This window comes from Bos javanicus, chromosome 11 (assembly GCF_032452875.1).
Source record: "Bos javanicus breed banteng chromosome 11, ARS-OSU_banteng_1.0, whole genome shotgun sequence".
Taxonomy (NCBI): Eukaryota; Metazoa; Chordata; class Mammalia; order Artiodactyla; family Bovidae; genus Bos; species Bos javanicus.
The window spans coordinates 87,540,549-87,546,647 of record NC_083878.1 but is presented as its reverse complement, the minus strand read 5'-3'; positions in this window follow the sequence as shown (position 1 = coordinate 87,546,647).

Sequence of the window (6,099 nt, the reverse complement as noted above, 5' to 3'; positions counted from 1 at the left end):
CTCCTGCATTGCAGGCAGATTCTTTACCATCTGAGACTCCAAAGATGCACTACATTATTATAATCAACTCAAATATCAATAGAAACTTAAAGCTTCTCAGAAGATATTACTGATGGTATGGTATGTATCATACATCTATAACTAATTCTTATTTATAACTTACGAATTTAAATTATAACTACAAATAGTGTAGTTGTATGTGTCATATACATTGTACATATTTTTTTAACATAAATGCAATCATGCTATAGTATACAAAATATTATTATTCTGTGACTTTTTAAATTTTAATTTTTACATGTTAAACTTGAATTGGAAAAAATTCTACGTGAGAATATGCAGTTCTTCAGTTTTCCTAATGTTGTTCTGGCATATTTTACAGTATTATTAACCATCATTTTGGCTTCCTAGGTGAGTCAGTGGTAAAGAATCCTCCTGCCAATGCAGAAGACGCAGGAGACCTTGGGTTTGATCCCTGGGTTGGGAAGATCGCCTGGAGGAGGAAATGACAACCCACTCCAGTATTCTTGCCTGGAAAACCCCATGGACAGAGGAGCCTGACGGGCTACAGTCCATGGGGTCACAAAGAGCTGGACACGAGTTAGCCACTAAGCACACACGTGACCATCATTTTAAAAAATCTTAGCTTAGTGGCTCTCAAATTGTGGTCCTTAAATCTCTAGGGAAATCTGAAAAGCTGCAGGAAGCCCTTGAAATCAAAATTATTGTCAAACCAAGACTAAGATGTTCTACTGTTTTCTCTGTGCTGACAGTTGCCCTGAGGATGCAAAAGCACTGCTGGGTAATGTGCTGGTGCCTTAGCACAAATCAGAGCAGCCAGAGACCCCAAACTGTTCTGGTGGCTGTTGTTCACCACCCTGCACTCACAGGGAAAAAAGAAGCCACTTTCACTTCAGAATGTCCCCGATGTGGTAGTAGAAATTATTCATTTTATTAAATCTCAATCTTTAAAGACAGGCCTTTTAGCATCCTGTGGGAGGAACTGGGAAATAACGGTGAGGCAATTTTAGACATACTGCAACACGGCGGTCATCTGAAGAAAAGTGTGTGTGTCATGGAGTTGCAAGCTGAGTTAGCGGCCTTATCTACGGCAGATCATTTTTACTTGAAAAGAACAACTGACAGGCAGGGGATGATTATTCTGACTCGGATGTTTGGCAAACGTTTCCACAAAAATGAACAAAGTGAGCCTGTCACTTCAAGGAAAGCAACAGGCAGTATTTGTGACGGTGAGAAGATTCACGTTTTCAAGTGAAACTGAAATTAGAATTTGGAAAATTTGTATCTGCCACCTTAAGCTTGATAGCCTGTCAGTACTTAAACACTGATGAGCTGTGGTTAAAGATTAATGTGAGTTTTTAAAATATTATATGTTGAAATACGTCAACATTAGGAAAGAGCTGTGTAACTCAATGAACCAATATTTTCCAAACAACAAATGGATTGTTACAAAATCATGCATGGATAGAAGATCTGTTCAAAGTACAAGACAGAACAATGGATTTTCATGTAACAGAGTATAAAAGGGATATTGATATGGATTCAGAGTCCACATGGCAACTATCTGTAAGAATCCACCACTTGTTCCCACTGGCTATCTATTTTACATACGGTAATGTGTGTGTTTCCATGCTACTCTCTCAATTCATCCCACCCTCTCCTGCCCGCACTGTGTCCACAAGTGTGCTCGCTATGACTGCGTCTCCATTGCTGCGCTGAGTAGAGGTTCATCAGTACCGTCTTTCTAGACTCCACATACATGTGTTAATACACAATATTAGTTTTTCTTTTTCTGACTTACCTCGCTTCGTGCAGTAGGCTCTAGGTTCATCCACCTCATTAGAATTGACTCAAATACATTCTTTTTTTATGGCTGCGTAATATCCCATTGTATATATGTAGGGAACACAAACCCGGTGCACTGTGACATCCTAAAGGGATGGGATGGGGTGGGAGATGGGAGGGAGGTTCAAGGAGGGGACAATTGTATACCGATGGCTCTCTGGTAGCTCAGCTGATAAAGAATCCGCTTGCAATGCGGGATACCTGGGTTTGATTCCAGGGTTGGGAAGATCCCCTGGAGAAGGGAACAGTTACCCCTGCAGTATTCTAGCCTGGAGAATTCCACATATGGAGGAGCCTGACAGGTTACAGACCATGGGGTCGCAAAGAGTCGAACACGACTGAGTGACTTTCAGATGGCTGAGTCATGTTAATGTATGGCAGAAACCAACACAACATTGTAAAGCAATTATCCTTCAATTAAACATAAATAAATTTTAAAGATGTAATGGAATATACATGAACTGTATTTCCTAAGAGAAAATGAGCCAAATTACAGACTCAAATAACCAAAGAAAAAAGTTAATGAAAGAAAATATACTAAATATAGCAAATATACCAAAATGATACTTCTGGTAGTTAGTTTATAGACAGTTTCAGTATTCTTTTCAGTGTTTTATATATATGTATGTATTCTCTGTTAAAATGTTTTCTTAACAGAGAATGTGTTGCTTATATAATCAGAATGTTTTTGCACGAGCAGTGATATTATGCCAGAAAAATAGAAAATACACGCAAGCACTAAAGAAAAAAATGCAAAGTAAAATTATCCGTAATCCTACCTCTCAGAGGCAATTATATATATAAAAAAGATCCTACCACTTGTTGAGACTTTAAAGTTGAAGAATATCCACAATTATCTGGAAAAAACGATTAACATATTCCTCTTTTTAAACTATGTATCCAGCTATTCTTTAAATAGTTCAACCAAACCCATATATCACGATGGATTGAATGCAAAATAGCATGAGAATCAAGCTGTGAATATAAAACAGTGACACTTTCCCACTAAATATTTTTGTTTGAGATGTGCAATTCTTTTCCACAAAAACATTTACATTCACAGTAATGGATAACTATTATTTAAAATTTATTAATAGATATTTTAAAACTTTACCAGTTTTAATTTCCAATAGCGTTAATATGGATAGATGAAACCAAAGTGTTCATCGCTCAGTCATGTCCGACTCTTTGCGACCCCATGGACTATAGCTTCTGTCCATGGAATTCTCTAGGCCAGAATACTGGAGAGGGTAAGCCATTCCCTTTGCCAGGGTATCTTCTGGATCCAGAAATCAAACTAGGGTCTCCCTAATTGTGAGCAGATTCTTTACATCTGAGCCACCAGGGAAGCCCATGGATATGTATGATCCACATAATTTAAAGCTCTGTGGATTTGTTGATGATTTTTAAGAGCATAAAGATGTCCTGAGACCAAAAATTGAAGACTGTTGCTGTATATAACAAGCTGTTAGACCTGGAGGCTAGTTGCTTCACTCAACCTTCCTTTGGCCAGAACAGGCAGCTCAAGGTCATTCAAGGACCAAAGATCTATCTGTCTCTGTATCTGGCAGATTCTCCTCAATACCCAGCACACACGTACTCCTGACTTCCTCTGTCCTGAAAAACCAGATAAACACGTTTGACTTAAGTGTAAATCTGAGTTCCCATGGTGGCCCCAACTCCCTGGAGCATGGTGGCTCTGAGGGGGCCTGGGGGCCCTCCTGAATGAGACCTCAGTCTGGTGTCACTGTGCTCATTCCAGAAAGCAGAGGGGAATTTCATGGAAGAAACGTGGCCCACGGGAGATTCAGAATTTACATTTGTGCAGATCTGTCCAGACCCACCTGGGAGGAGAGCAGTGGAGCTTCAGAGAGAATCCTGGTGGATTCCTGTGAGGAACCTGGAAGGGACGCCAGCCTCTTTGTGCGGGCTCAGAGGAGCTGCTGCTCCAGCTGCCCAGGCCTGAGCTGAAATTCAGCACAATTTCAGGTTTTTTTCCTCTCTCTCTCACATATACACACACACCCACAAGACTTAGCCACATAAATACATATGCACGTTTAAATTTCACCCCCTCCCCTACCATCAGGTTTAACTACACACACGTGGACAGACACACCTGTGGACAGACAGACACACGCACACAGAGTTACAGTTGTAAGCTCAACACACACACACCGCTATTCCAAACACTTGTCATTCCCAGCTTGATCGTGGGGGACCAGCCAGGAATGACAGGAGCAAACAGGCCTGGGGCCACTCCCTGCGCAGAACAGTGGGCACACTGTCCAGGAAGCCGAGAATCTGTAAGCTGTGGTCTCGCTATTCCTCGTGGAATCGACGTATGGAAGAAACCACATCTTTTTCTCCCTGAAGAGCCAAGTGCAGTAAGATCTGTTTTCACAGGAGCTGTAATTGGTCCATTCCACTGCACTGAGCTCTGGGTGGGAAGTGCAGGGGCAGCCCATGCCCCGGAAAGCACAGGCTTTGAGGGCAGGTGCGGGTGAGGAATGACGAGAGAGCTGGAGGAAGATGCTGAAACTGTGAGGTGGGGAGAAGGGGTCACACAGGATGGACCAGAAGGCAGGTCTCCCCAGCCTGGTGCCCAGCACTGCCAAGGATACAGACCCCACTCACCGCGTCTTCTGGCATCCTCGTGACCCCTGACCTCATGATCCAAGAGAGATACACCCAGAACTTGACACACAGGTCCTGGGAGCCAGCGAGAGGCTGAAAGGCTGCTTCAGGAAGTTCAAATACAAGAGAGAAGCTGCTAGATTAATAAGGTTGCCCTGTCCTGTGAAAGGGCTACGTGGAGATTCAAGTCCTTGGCATTAAAAGGAAAATTACCGAGTACTTCTGTGCAGACTCATGTGAGGCAGCGGGAATGGTCTGGGCTTCAAATATCAAAAGCCCCAAGGTGGACACCTCTGTGGTCTCACGTGGCAAACAGAGGTAAGGTTTACAAGGACCCAGGCTCGCTTTGTCTCTCTGCTCTGCTATCCTTTGCCCTCAGATGAGTTCCTCGCAGTAAAGCTGTGATAGATCAATTGTCACATTCTCATGACAATGTCCAGGGAGTTTTCTTCCCACGTGCTTTGTTTTTTCCTTTTAATCCTGGAGGAGCTTTCCCTGGAAGCCCCCAGCAGACTTCCTTTCGTCTTTTATGTGTATATTTTAAATATTATTTATTTATTTGGCTGTATTGGGTCTTAGTTGTGGAGGCAGGATTTTCTTTGCATTTTTTGTTGTGGCACGAGGTTCAGTAATAGTGGCACACAGGCTTAGTTGCCCCGGGGCATGTGGGATCCTGCCCAACCAGGGATCAAACCCGTGTCCCCTGCATTGGCTGGTGGATTCTTAACCACTGGACCACCAGGGAAGTCCCCCTTTCCTCTTTTATATTTTTTTTTATTTAAAAAAAATTTTTTTTCCCCTTTCCTCTTTTATTGGTCAGAACTCCCAGAAGACCTACATTGAACAGTGACTAGGCAGGAGAATGACATCATTACCACGGTCCCCACACCCTCGGGGTTGACCGCTCACGAGGGTGGGTACCTGACACCGTCTAGTTCTGCTGGAGGGAGGAAGGAGAGGCTGGAAGCTTCCAAAAGGGGCTCCCTCACCACCTTGCACACCTTCTTCCTCCCAGAAACACCCCGAGGTTGATAGAGCGGGAAGTTGTGTTTACATGTTGTTTCCTTGGAATCTCACAAAAGCCATAATAACATCGTCATCTGAACAATGGGCATCACAGAAAAGTAAAGAGATGGATCCACAGTCCCCAAGCCCAGGGCTTTCTACCTTCCCGTGTGGCAGCTGCAGGCTCCACACCCTGCCCTATCCTGCCCTCGAGAGGAGACGGGGCAGGAGGCTGGGGCTGGGGGTGGGTTGCAGCAATGAGCCTGGCTGGGTCCGGGCCCCACCAATGCTCAGATGAAAGTCCTCTGCTCTCAGCCTTGGTGACCCCATTCACACAGGGAGGGATCACACTCTGAGACCTGGAAGATTCCTTCCAGCTCAAACATCCTTTGATTTAATACCCTCTAAAAGAGATCAGGGGCCCTCCAAAAACAAAAACAAGAAAAGAACCCAGTGCATCTGTGGCTTGTCAGCGTGGAGGCCCCACGACAGGCCTCCAAGGGCTTCAGCTCCACCTATTTTGGGCTCATGATTTCATCCTGAGGCCCGTGCCAGGGCCTGTGGTTTCTCATCTTTCCATCCCGGTCTGGA